The 14,325-nt window shown below is 40.4% G+C and overlaps 1 long non-coding RNA gene across 1 annotated transcript; it reads left to right on the top strand.

Moving 5' to 3' along the window:
• The first annotated feature begins 1,916 nt into the window (after nt 1-1,916).
• On the top strand, nt 1,917-13,269 carry LOC144455392 (uncharacterized). The gene is made up of 4 exons (XR_013484128.1): nt 1,917-1,977; nt 7,698-7,820; nt 8,663-8,760; nt 12,938-13,269. It is a non-coding gene; the product is annotated as an uncharacterized LOC144455392 (long non-coding RNA).
• The last annotated feature ends 1,056 nt before the right edge of the window (nt 13,270-14,325 follow it).

Raw genomic sequence — 14,325 nt, 5'->3', positions numbered from 1 at the left:
GGGGATCTGTGGCTGTTGTTGTGGGTTGGTTTCATATTGGAGAGAGAGGAGGCTGGAGTGCAGAAGGACAAGGGAAAGAGAACTTGGTGCATGACAATGAGACAGAAAAGATTGTGGCTTCAATGGGAAAATGCAAGGTGTCTGTAACAGGAACACTCCGGATTCTTTCTGGAGTCCGCATATATGCTGAAAACTGTCAACAATGTTTTCATGAGTGCTATGTGTCACATGGCTTTTTCTTCTTGTAATGGTTTCATTCAATAAAGGCAAAAATTCTACCAGAAATCAGAGCTGACCCTGTGAAAACATGCTTAAATGATCAATCATGAATTCAGGCTTTTTTTGTTGCTAGAATAAAACAAATTAATTAAGTTCAGAGTGAAAGTGGTATATATGAATATTTCTCTAATTCTCCTGCCTACTAAGCCCTGAAGAGCCACATATATGGATTCTTTAGATCTGAAAGCACCACATTTAGCTGATAGCTATGTGTTTGCTTCAGGTGGGTTTTCATATTTTCATTTATTTCCTTATTCTACAGCCAGTTCTTTTGACATCTGCTTGGGCTTATCTTTTTTCCTATGGGGCTTTGTTTTTTTCAACTACCCCTTACAGGAGAATCCTGCTAGCGAAAAAAGCAGGTCAACATAACCCAGAGGAAAAACATATATTGTAAGGATACATTAACATTTAGAACAATGTCTAGTACCCAGTAATATTTAGCTGTTAACTGTGGTGCTAGGCAAGCTCCAGTCTTTGGGTAATGGTGTCTTATGAAAGGAACACCCTTTTAACAGATAATACCTTACAGAAGCTAAAGCAGTTATTTTAAAAATCTGTTTACTTTTCTGGTATCATTTTTCTACCAATATGCTCATTTTTCTCCTTTATATTCCTGCAGAAACTATCTTTTTATCTGTTACTCCATTTAGGATCAATAGGGCTAAGAATATGTCCAGAGGGTCAGGAGGACCTGAGTTCAAATCTGGTCTCAGACTAGACACTTGACACTAGCTGTGTGACCCTGGGCAAGTCACTTAACCCCCATTGCCCAACCAAAAAAAAAGAGAGAAGGGTAGCATGGAGTACTGGCTAGAGGCCTGGCCCTGGAGACAAGAAAACCTGGGTTCAAATCTCACTTCTAGCTATGTTAGAAGCTGTGTGTCCCATATACTAGCTGGGCTGCCCCAGGCATCTGTCTAAGACTATACATTGGCAGATGGAGTTCCCTGGGAATTTCACATCAATGAATTCACAAGTTCAATATTTTTAAATGCCTGAAAATATTTGACAAATGTTGAAATATGCTTACTCACTTTTTTTTGGGGGGGTGCAGGAGGGGTGGAGAGAGGCAGAAGCCTCAACCATTTGTCTGTCTTACGTTTGTTTAGAGCAAGGGTGAGAAACCTGCAGCCTCGAGGCCACATGTGGCCCTCTAGGTCCTCGAGTGCGGCCCTTTAACTGAATCCATGGCCCTCTAGGTCCTTAAGTGTGGCCCTTTGACTGAATCCAAACATCTTGTGACATCACAAGGATGTCTGGATTCAGTCAAAGGGCCGCACTCGAGGACCTAGGGGGCCGCATGTGGCTTTCAGGCTGCTGGTTCTCCACCCCTGGTTTAGCGCCAACTAGGATAGTAAACTGTTTATTGTTCTGCCATTTGACTTTTCAAACCCATTCTTTATGAAATAGGTGGAAAGCTTTTCACCAGTGTATTATCTACACTGGGCAATTTTACTTCCCTTGCAAAAGGTGCTCTGCCTGTAAAACTTGTGATCTGTCCAGCCCATAGATTGTTCATTTGTCTCTCCAGCCCACCCACTTTCTATTAAGACTTGCTTAAATTGTGTTCACTTCACAAAACAAGTAGCTTTATGATGTCACTGGTTTTCTTACACAAGCAGTTATTTTGCACTGTTTCTTTTGACTAGCGGGCTGGTTTGGATATTTCAACTAAACGCTGACTTACAAACCAAGGTAAGCATTTTCCTCTGTAAATCTTAAAACTATCCATCCTGGAGACTTTTTCTCCCACTGCACCCTATGTTTTTTATTCAAAGTTGGTCTTATGTCATCATTTTTGTGTCTCATGATAACTAGTTTGAGTATTGCTCAGATTGCTAACCTGAGAGTTCAATAATAAAACAAAGCACTTAGTTTACACACACACACACCCCACTCCGGTCCCTTGCTCTCCATCTTAGAATTATGTGTCTATTTGTTAAGCCTGTTCCTGTATGGATATGCATTATGGGTATATTAGTATCTCTAGCATTATATACCTCTGAAATGTCATAAGAAACCATGACCAGAGGCAGGTGGGTACCAGTAGGAACCAGGCAAATGGGTGTTCCCTGAAGAGATCTCTTACTAACTGAAAACTTAAGGGAATGTCCACCCGTTGAAGAGCAGCTGGATCGGTTGTGGTATACGACTGTGATGTAAGAAAGGAAGAAATAGATGCTTTCAAAGAGACACAGAAAGACTTTTACAAACTGATGCAGAGTGAGAAAGTAGAGCTAGAAGGACAATTGATAGTATAACATCAATATTATAAAAATGAACAATTTGAAGACCTTTTATAAACTGATGAAAAATGAAATGAACAGAGCCAGAATCATTTATTCAGTAAGACTAGTAAAATAAAAACTTTGAAAGTTATGAGAACTAAGACCGATAAAATGACCATTGACTATTCCAGATGACCAATGACGGCTATCCATTACAGAAAAGTGAAGGATTTAGGATCCAGAACTACATATATGTTTTTGAATATGTCCTTTGAGGAATTATCTTTCTTGACTACACATGTTTGTTACAAGAAAATAGCTTTTCTTTTTTTTTTCCAGGGGGTCGGTGGGTGACAAGGTGAGAAAATAGATTTGTTACCTTTTTTTTTAAGAGAGAGGTAAACAGGGTATAATAAATGCGAAATTTTGCCTCCACTTTCAGATAGTCACTTTATTATTAGTTTTCCTAAACTAATAATTAGTTTTACTAACCTGTTTTACTTCGTTACCAAAAATCTCTCACAAAGTGGGAGTAATCTATAAATGTTTGCAAAGCAAAAATCAAGCACACCGATAAAATTTAAAATAACAAACCCCCTTTTCCTGGACATCCTAGTGTTATAGATGCTTTTACAGGGCCTCCCACAGCTTCTCCAGCTACTCTGTAAGTGTGCTTTCAAATGCTTAGCAACATCAGGGCAGCTAGGTGGCGCAGTGGATAGAGCACCAGCCCTGCAGTCAGGGGTAGCTGAGTTCAAATCTGGCCTCAGACACATAACATTCGCCAGCTGTGTGACCCTGAGCAAGTCAGTTACCCCCAATTGCCCTCACCAAGAAAAGAAAAAAACCAAATGCTTCATAACTTTCGTGGGTGCCAACAATGTACAGATTCACAGAACTTTAAAGTTGTCAAGACTGTTAGAAATCATCTAGTCTGGCTCTTGTAGTTCATGAGGAAACTGAGTCTCATACAGCAGAAATGACTTGCCTGCCATCCTCTAGTTACCTAGGGGCCCAGCTGGAAGTAGAGACCAGATCTTCTCACTAACCAATTTTTTTAGTTGTGGCCTTCTCTTTGGTCTTGTGAGCTTGCCTTAATTTGCATAGCTTCCTCATAGAACTTTTTAAAAAGTTCTCTCAGAGAAACAGCTCAAATCTAAGAGATAGTTTAATTATCAACAGCAAATAATTTTTTCAGGGTATACTAGTACCTAGCATTTTGCTTGTAACAACCTAGCCTCTTTCTACCTTTCACAATCTTACATGAATTAGAAAACATCATTACTTCTTATTCTTAAAGGGACAAAAGCTAAGCAATTAGCAGCTGTAATTAGTGACTTTTACTTATGTATAATCAATATATAATCAACTTCATCTAGCAGAATTGATTAAATCTATATTTCTCCCTTTCCTTGGAGATGTTTATAACTGTAGATGACTCATTTCTTATAACAAAGGTATTTTATACCAATTAAATGTGATACTGATTAAAAAGTCAAACGTGAAAAGGTCAGAAGAAAAGGAAGTTTGTTTGGTTTTTTTTTAATTATTCTATACTTAACACGTAGCAATTGCTGTCCGACCGATTGCTAAAATACTCAGTTTGTGGAAGCTCTGAGTGGTTTAGAGCAGGGGGCAGAGGGAGAGGGTTGGAGCTGCATTATCTGAGCAAAAGAAAGAAACTACAACTATTACAGGTATTTTCTCATTAAGCCGCTTTTTGGGTTGTTGGGGTTTTTTTAACAGCAAATAGGATTCATATTCTGAAGTGCTGCCAAAGAGCAATATTACAGTTAAGTCATTTTTCTCCTACTGTAGAAAAAAAGTTCTCACTTTTCTTTGCTTAGAAATTGAAAGCTAGAAAAATGTTGCCCTAATTCTTGTTCTTTTACCCTTTTCTGTGTCATGGACCCCTTTGGCAATCTGGGAAAGCCTAGGAACTCCTCAGAATAATGTTTTAAATGCAGAAAATAAAATACATAGGATTTTAAAGGAAACCAATGATATTGAAATAAGATGTAAGTTTTTCCCATACAAGCTCATTGAACCCCTGAAATCTATCTACAATGGACTCCTGTTCTACTTAGACACATGTGCTATGGATTAAAGTACAGTGGAATTTTTATGACTTCATAGCCTCACTTTGCAATAAGATGTTTATGTTCTGTATTCTTGTTGGGCAGACCTTTGGCCATGCCAAATGCCAAAGCAATTTGACCACTGCTCAAACACAGCCCCAGAGTTGGGAAAAGGGAAGTTGAGCTCTGTCCTGATTATGTGTGAAGTTCAATTTCTAGTATCTGCAGTCAGATCATAAGTTACAGCCACTATATTTCTGAATCTTGACATAGCAGGCAGGGGACCTGCTCCTCCGAGCAGATGCTTCCCCCTCCTCCCCGCACCCCCCCCATCTAGAAGGCAAGGAGTCTCCTCTGAGTGACCTCTTGCTCTGAGTCACGATTCAGAGCAGACCAAGAGTCTTCCAACAAGAGCTAATCACAATTTTTGAGCTGGCTCCATCTGACCTTTGACCACCAAATTTAAGAAGGATATTCAACAAAGGTTAAGAAAGAGAGGGTCTATAAAAGTGACTCATGTTTCTCAGTTTTTCCACTGGGCAAACATTTCTTACAGAAAAAAAATTACATTTTTAGTATAAGGTTATGCTTTTCCAGTTATAGAAATAAATCGTTATGTCCCAGAATAAGGATGTTCTCAGAACAAAAATATAAACCTAGCTCCAGAGTCAGACTTTTGAAAGGGAGTTGGAGAGAGAGAGAGAAAGAGAGAGAGGACTTTTTTGCATTTCCATTAAAGAATTTAAAAGTCGTACTTAAAAGAGTCATTTTGACCCCTAACAAAAATGTGGAATGATGTGTCGTTTTGGGGTTTTTTTTATATTTGGCACAAATAATACAACTGTTTCTCTGTGGGGGTATGGGAGTATTGAAGATATGCGTATTCCAGAATAAATTAATCAATAGTATACTTGTGGGCCTGCCATTTTAAGGACTACTTTGATTTTGATTTTCTTTTTTGACAATATAAAATAACCTTGAATAAATTGCCAGTCATGCTGAGTGGGCAAGAGTTTGCTTTAAAGATTTAAAGACTTTCCCTTGCATATTGCACAGAAACTAGCATTTCATTTTGTATTTTCCTCTTTTTAAACTAAAGGACATGAAAGACAAATGTGAATTGAGGGGAGTTAAGAGCTCTTACTTCCAGGTTGCTCTTTTAATTGAGACGGCAATGCCCATATCAAATATTCTTTCACATAAATTGGGATGAAGGGTTGTTTGTGGTGTTTTTTCCCCTAACCCACTGCATACAATTGACTCAATCCAGGGCAACACAGGCTAGCTGACATTTGAAACCCTTGCTGCTTATAAAATCACGATCTCCGAAAGTAATGGCTACTGGATCACTTGTCTCCAAACTCTATCACAGAAGACAATGAGCTGGATTCTCATCTCACAGGGCTCTTTTCTTCCCTTTGAATCTCATGGAATGCAAATCTGACCCACTATGTAAATACTACATAGTACATCTTTTAAAATGTACATTAGCATATATACGCTTTGTGCCTTGAGGAATTGTTTTTTTTTTCTTTATCATGCCCAATAAGTATCTGAGAAGAGTAACTTAACCCTTATAACACTACTATTTTCCAGGATGTCTGCCAAATGAATACTTAGGATGATGGCCTCCTGGCTGGGAGCAAGTGTGTTATCTGTCTGGGGACTGCACGCTATCCCTGAGGCTCCCAGAGGTGATCCCAGCTTGGTGATCTGATAGCTCTTTTCCATCTCTTACTAAATAGATATCTGCAGTTTCCAAGGGGTTAATATTTCAAGTTATTCCAACAAATGCATTTCTTTTCTCACTACTTCCTTGAGTTAAAGTGGTTAACTTATTTTTCCTAATTTACTAATTTTCAGAAATACTGCCTTCACAAATAAAATTATTAATTAGGAAGGAAAATGCAGGGCTTTTGTGTATGTGTTTGTTTCGTATTTATGGAGCCCAATTGTTCTTGGTTTTATCTGTAGTTTTTTCCTACTTCTCGCCTTCCCCACCAGAATATGGTGCTCTGGGAATGAGACACATTAACTCCTTCACCATGGAAATTGTTACTCTGGGCAGGCTGTTTATTGGCCTGGGGAGTCCCTTTTTCTTCTTCTGACCTTTATTCATCATAGATAATGCTGTTTAATTCCATGTTTTTTTCTGTCTCTAGCAATTTACCAATTTACTTTTACTCCTGCTGGTACTTTGTGATTCTGGACACAATTGAATTACAGCCATGGTATTTAAGAAAATGTTTATAAAATTCCTATTTGTTTACTTATTTGGGCTCCCTTCACTGGTATCTCCTGGTGAGGAAATTCCCTTTTCCAAAGCACAGCAGCATCTGTTCTGCAGTTTCTGGTCTAGAGTAGCCTGGGAAGTTAAGTGACTTGCTCTCAGGGTCACACTGCCAGTATATGAATTCAGATCTTCTGGTTCTCTGTTCAATGCTACTGCAGATGCTACCAAAAAATGAGTTTGGCATTCTACAACTTTCTAAGAGAATGGACCGCTCTCACCTTCAGTTTGTCTCATTTCTAAGTCACTCCAACTCCTTCTTTCTGTTCTTTAGACTCATAAGATCAAGGGAAGAAAGGATGAACAATCATCTAGTCCAATCTCCATCTTTTACAGATGAAAAACCCAGTGCCAAGAAAGAAGGTCTCCAACTCACCAAAAAGCAGGCAGGGAGAGGCAGGGTACTGGCCCAAGGCTTGAGACTTCGCATTCTGGTCTCTTTGCACTGAACCAGCCATCCTCTGGTCTGCTGTCTACATTTCGGGAATTTCACTAAACATTTGTACAAGTGGGTGGCAATACAACATGGTGTTACTGCTGGAAAAAAACCTTTGAGGTCCCTTGTTTTAAAGATAAACTAAGCCCAGGAAGGTTCAGTTAGTCACCCAAAGTCACACAGGTAGCCCAGGCAAGATCTTTTGCCATTCAGTCCAGCATTCTTTCCCCTGTCCCCGACTAGTTTGCTGAAAGGGAGAGAAAGAAACATGGTTGTCGATTTTGTAACTTCTTCAAATTTCTGATGAAAAGGAGAACAGGAAAGAAGTTTGAGGGATATTTTGGTATTTTCTTTGCCTTTATTTTTGTATTTTCTTTATTCAGTTCCCATCTGCCATCACGATGTTGCCAGTTTATGAAGAGTATCCAGTAGCAAATTCAGTGCCACCAATGTGACAGCATGGAGCATAGTGTGGCTTATGGTGCAATAAAGAACAAATGGTAAAGGTAAGCACCGCTGGTGGAGAAGGGCCCTGGAGCATCCTTTAGCCAGGAGATTCTACTAGGAACAAGCTGAGGGCCATACATACTTTCTTCAAGACCCATGAGTTTTGAAATAATATTGACAAGCATTTTAAAATTTTGGCCTAGACCTGTGATTTCATTGGTATAAAGAATTCCCATTGAGGAAACTCTCTCTACTCATGTAGTGCTTGGCCACTACTAGTCTTAGAGAGTGCCCTAAGTCTCTGAGAGGTTATGTGACTTGTCCAGGGTCACACAGCCAGTATGTGTCAAAAGTGGGATTTTAACCCACATTCTTAGCAGCAGCAGCTGCCTAGTAGATAGAGGGCCAGAAGATCTGGGTTCAAGTCCTGCCTAGAGCATATACTAGCAGGAATATGTTGGTTCTCGGAATGGATGACTCCAAGACCTGCTCTTCATCTGCGATGCCACATTGCCTATCTGTAGAAATATAGTGAATAAACTGATTAATTCCCCAGACAGAAATGCAATCCTTTCGATGCCCTGGTATCAGTTACGACCATCTGAATATTAAAGTGTCTTCATGTATGTGGTTCTATGCTAGAAAAAGACAACCACTGCAACACGGTACTTAGCTTCTGCTAAAAGAGACCACATTGATGAGATACTTAACCTTAACACTGTATAATTTTATCAGAGCAACATTTTGACAAGTTAAAACTGTCAAATTAGCTCTGTAAGCAAGCAATACTATAATGGAATGAAAAAAATAGAAATAAGACACTTCAGCAGAATTTAAAAATAAGGCTAAAAGATTACTAATTTCTCATCTACTACATGGTGTTCCTTTGTTTCTTCCATAGCCTTTCAGGTCTGTGGAATATTCCAGCTCTGTAGTAAGTAAAGAAAATGGAAAAATGTTGATGACAATATCTGACTTCATGAGGATTCAGCAAAAGAGGTAAAGGGAAAATACAAAATAGAGCTGCCAATGTGACTGAGATATCCATTGGTCCCAGAAGGCATACGTATTGCCTGAGATCACTGAGGTGATCTCTGGGAAATGGTATTCATTTCAGTGACCCAAGAGGTATACCGTTTCAGATAGTGGGGGCCCAGGAGTGATGCCCTGTATTCTCATTGCCTTAGAGCAATATCGCACATACATGCCATATTTCACATATAACATGTACCTCACAGACTACTTACTTAGGTCTTATGGCATACTATCTTTTTCATTAGTATTTTGTCTATACCTGTGATTTCACTGGCATAGGAGAGGTTCCTGGTGAGGAAACTCCCTCTACCAAAGCATCTCCACATCTGCTCTACAATGCCCAAGAGTATTCAAGGTACCTGGACAAGTTCAGGAACTGACCTAGGGACCCCAGCAGTATGGGCCAGAGGCCACATCTAAACCCTGCCCTTTGCCCATAGCTACTATTCCAGACCTTCTCTTCTCTTCTTAAACCTCCCACTTCTCCCTTCCCCACATTCTTTCAGCTCATGATCCAACCTCATCCCTTACTGAGATCTCTTAAGATGCAAATCTAATGATCTTTTCTCAATAGTCCTCATCTTGACTTCTCTGCAGCATGTGACACTGTTAATCTTCTCATAAATAGCCTCTCTCTCTCTCTCTTTCTCCCTCTCTCTCTCTCTCTCTCTCTCTCTCTCTCTCTCTCTCTCTCTCTCTCCTCCCCTCCCTCTCCCTCTCTCCCTCTTACTCCTTCTCCCTCCTGTCTCTGTCTCTCTCTGTGTGTGTCTATGAGTCTCTCTCTGTCTCTGTCACTGCCTTTCTCTCTCTCTCTCTCTCTCTCTCTCTCTCTCTCTCTCTCTCTCTCTCTCTCTCTTTCTCTCTCTCTCCCTGATGACACAATGGATAGAGTATTGAGTCAAAATCTGGCCTCAGACACTTGTTAGCTGTACAACTCCAAGCTAGTCAGTTAATCTCTGTTTGCCTCAGTCTCTTCAACTGTAAAATTGAGATAATAATAGCACCTACCTTGAGGGGTATTGTGAGGATCAAATAAGATAATATTTGCTTTTTAAAAAGTGCTCGGCACAGTGCTTGGCACAAAGTGGGCACTACATACTTATTCCCTGCCCTTTCCCATCCCCTAAATTCACCTTTCTTCTAAACTTCCCTATTTCTGTCCAGGCCACCACCATCCTTCCATTCACCTAAGCTCACAGGCCCAATGTCATCCTTAACTCCTCATTCTCCTTCACTTCTCATATCCTGCCAGATCTTTGGCATTTCTTCCTACCTAATACCTTTTCTCTTACCTCCGCTCACACAGCCATGACCCTAGTTCAGGCCTTCATCACCTCTAGCCTGTGAGATTGCACTAGTGGCCTGAATTGGTCTCCCCATTCCAATCCACCCTCAAATATCAAAGTGATATCAAAGTGATTTTCCTAGAGTCCAAATTTAATCATTCCATCACCCTACTAAATGAACTGTAGTGGCTTCCTATTGCCTCTTGGATAAAATAAAGACTTCTATGTTTGGCATTTAAAGCTCTTCTCAACCTGTGCCTCCAGTCCATCTTTCCAGTCTTATTAAACGTTACTCCATGCACACAATGATCCAACCAAACTGGCCTTGCTGTTCCTCACATGTGATACTCCATGTCCTGCTCCATGCTTCCCCACATTCCAAGGTCTGGAATGCCTCCCTATTTGCCCCCACTTCTGAGAATCTTTGATTTCCTTCAAGAATCAGCTCAAGCGGGACCTTTTGCCTGAGCCCTTTCATAATCCCCTTAACCCTTGGTTCCTTCCCTCTCCCCAAGGTTGTTTTTTTTTTAATCTGTTCTGCATGTGCCTGTATATGTACGTACTATCTCTTCCATTAGGATGGAAACTCCTCGAAGGCAGGCACTATTTCACTTTGGTCTTGTATTTCCAGCACTTGGCACAATGGCTGGTACAAAGCAGGCCTTTAACAAATGATGACTGAGCATCTCTCTTTTTACTATGCTATACTGTCTCTAACTATTGTTGATTATTTTATAGCTTCATACAACATGTATTTAAGCCTAAATCACATGTTCTAGAACAAAGCGTGAAGCACTACTTATAGTACCTAGACATTTTAAGTATCTGACAGACAAATTCAAACTGTCCCTCTATCTCTATTTAACTAATCCTGGAACCACAAACAGACTTTTTCCCATTTCCCAATTCATCTCACTTAGGGCTCCAAGCTGCTTGCTTATGGTATTTCAGGGTTCTAGATCATGCACACAACAGATGGAACCCTGCAAGTGCTTTCAGAGCTAAGCTTTCAAGTAAGTGCTTCCCTAAATAGGGAATAGGAACTAGGGTTGACATTTTAGTGTTATAAGGCATTTCTTGGTGAGGAAAATTGCCTCTGCAATGTAGGTCAGCAGCTTCTCAAAAATGTAGAGTTGCTAGAGCACTAAAAGTTTCAGTAACTTTCCCAAGGTCACATAACCAGTGTGTTTCAGAAGCAATACATGAACCCACTGAGGCCAGCTCTCCATCCACTATACCTACCATATTTTTTCCCTATTTAGTCTTCTCCAAACTCTATTCACTCCTATATCTTGAGCTGCCTTCCCTCCAACAAGTTTCCAAACAGGACCCTCTCCATGCTGTTTTCATCATTATTCCCCTCAACTGGACTGTTGTTCCTAATGAAAGGAGATTCTTTTGGAGAAGGGAAAGGAATAGACATTTATATATGTACCTACTATGTGTCAGGTACCATGCTAAGTACTTTTACAAATATTGTCTTATTCAATCTTCAATTGGGGAAACTGAGGCAGAAGTTAAGTGACTTGCCCAGGGTCACACAGCTAATAAGTGAACTCAGGTCTTCCTGACGCCATGCTCAGTGCTTTATCAACTGTACCACCAAGCTACCTAAGTTGACGCAAAAGGCCATCTAATCTGTGAGGATTTTCTCTATTCAGAAAAGACCTGTCCCTTTCCCCTAAATCAGGGGTTTTTTTAATCTTCTTGTACCATGGAAACCTTTAGCAGTCTGGTGAAGCCTGTGGACTCCTTCTCAGAAAGGTGTTTTTAAATTCATGAAATACATAGGATTGCAAAGGAAGCCAATTATACTGGGGAAAAAAATACCATTTTTCCCTATCCAAGTTAACAGGACCCCTAAAATCTATCCAAAGATCCTTTGTGTATCAGTGGCCCCAAATTAAGAACCTCTGTCCTAAAGGACACCAGTTGGAGAAATCTCCATCTCTGTCTGGAATGAGCACGGGAAACGGACAACTTCCATCTCTAAGTTTACTTATGCCATTCTCTGTGCCTCCTTCCTTCTCCTCACCCATCAGAATCCAACCAATCAGTCAAGGCCAGGTCACGTCTCACCTTCTCAGTGAAAACCTCCCTGGTTGCCGCTGTTGGAAAAGGCCCTCTCCTCTCTCCATTCATCTCTTCTTTACTCCTACAGCATGTGAACTGTATACTACTCTAGTTGTACAGATTTAACACATAGTAGGGTTGGCTTTTCATGACTGCATTGCTTAACTCCAGAATGGGACTTCACCACTTGAGGATGGGAACTCTTCTACGGCTCTGTGTCCACAAAAGTGCCTCACTCTAGGATGGACTCAATGCTCTCTTGATTTGGCCTTGGAGTCAGGAAGATTACTGATTGTACCACGTACCATAGCAATTCACAACAAAATAAGTCACTTTGGGGCAGCTAGGTAGCAATACTTACTAGCTGTGTGACCCTAGGCAAGTCACTTAACCCCAATTGCCAAAAACAATTAAACAAGTCACTTTAATCAAAGCAAGTTGAGCAGCAGTTTCAAAGTTCCCCATACTCCCTCTCCCCTAAACCCTTCTAAATACCTTTTAACATAATGCAAGGAGGCTCAAAAACAATTATTGAGCATATAACTTTACATGATGATCTCCCAACAGAGACAATGGTACCCTATCTTTTGTGACTCAGTTTCTTTAGTTGCACTTGACTCAAGCATGAAATCATTGCTCCAACACATGATACATACATTCGTACTTTTCTGTAGTCTGGTGAAACCATTCGACAGTGTCTGAAGCTTGGATATATTTATTCAACCTGATAGTATAGAATCAGATACCATAGAATCTGATCTTTTTCTCTAACCTTTTTCCAGGCATAGAACCAGACAATTGGGATGGACTCCAGTGGCCTCAGATGGACTCAGACTTACCAATCAATTCAAGAATCCCTTCTGCAATATCTCTGTCACATGGCCATCCATCTTCTTCATGAACACTTCCAATGATAAAGAGCTCACTATTTTGGAGGCAACATGCTCCATGGTTGGGCCTATCTGATACAAAATTTTTCTTTATGTTGAGGTATAACTCCCACATACTGGTTCTAGTTCAATTCGATTTGACAAACATTTATCTCATCCCTACCATCTATAGGTCATCAAAGTGTATGTTGGGCACTGGAGCCTGATCTAGAAACACAGCTTTCCTTCATAGTTCCTTCCTTCAAAGAGGTTAGAGTCAGGAGGAAGGAAGTAAGGAGAGACGTGACATGGATACTTTTCTTTTGGACTAGACCTGTGCTTGGTGACTGTTGAAAACCTCCTTCTGCAAATGCTTGTCAACAGGTGGTCTTAAGAAATTACCTGGGGCTCTGAGAGGTTAAGTGACCTCCTAGGAGTCACATATATAATAGATAGCAGATGCAGTGCTGGAACCTAGGTCTTCCTGACTCCAAAGCTATCTCTCTAACCGCTGTTCTATACTGTCTCTACCGCACAAAAGTATACAAATAAATATGATATAAGATAGATTGTGATAGAGACCAAAGGTACACCAAAGCAAAGTGCGCTAGAAAAAATTGAGAAGGAAGAGAACACTTTTACCTAGAGGCATCATGGAAAGTTTCACAGAAGGGGTGGCATATAAGCTAAGCTTTGAAGGAAGAGAGAGATTTGATAGGTGGCTATGAGAAGTAAATCCATTGTGAGCACGGGGAAAGTCTGCTCAAATACACAGAGGCAGCAGGCATGTTGAATCCAATAATCTAAGTCTAGTTTGACCTGATAGAGTATGTGAAGGGGAATAATGGTACTCAGTAGTGGAAGCTTAGGCTACCGCCAGAAGGTCAGGGCCCAAGATAAGGAATTTGTATTGCATCCTTGAAACATTAGGGAGCCACTGGGGGTTTGAAGGTTTGGGGGAATGTTTAACCTGGAGAACAGATTTCAGGGAGGGCACTCATGATAGCTGTCTTCAAGTATCTGAGGAGCTCCTACAAAGAAGAGGGATTCAGCTTCTTCTATTTAGCCTCAAAAGGAAAAAGTAGAAGCAACAGGTGAAAGTTGCAGAAGGAAATCTAGATCCAATATAAAGAAAAATTTCTTAACAGTTGGAGTTAACCAAAAGAGAAATGCCTGCCTCAGGAAATGGTAGGTTGCTCTTAATTAGAGTTCCTCAAGCAAAGACTAAAAGATCAGTTGTCACGAATATTGTAGAGGGGTATTGTCAGGTATTGGTTGGCCTTGAGACCCAACCTTGATAT

This window comes from Phascolarctos cinereus, unplaced genomic scaffold (genome assembly GCF_003287225.1).
Source record: "Phascolarctos cinereus isolate Bilbo 61053 unplaced genomic scaffold, phaCin_HiC Scaffold_9;HRSCAF=440, whole genome shotgun sequence".
NCBI classification, from domain to species: Eukaryota; Metazoa; Chordata; class Mammalia; order Diprotodontia; family Phascolarctidae; genus Phascolarctos; species Phascolarctos cinereus.
Note: the sequence above shows the minus strand (reverse complement) of the source record. Positions and strands in the feature narration are given on the sequence as shown.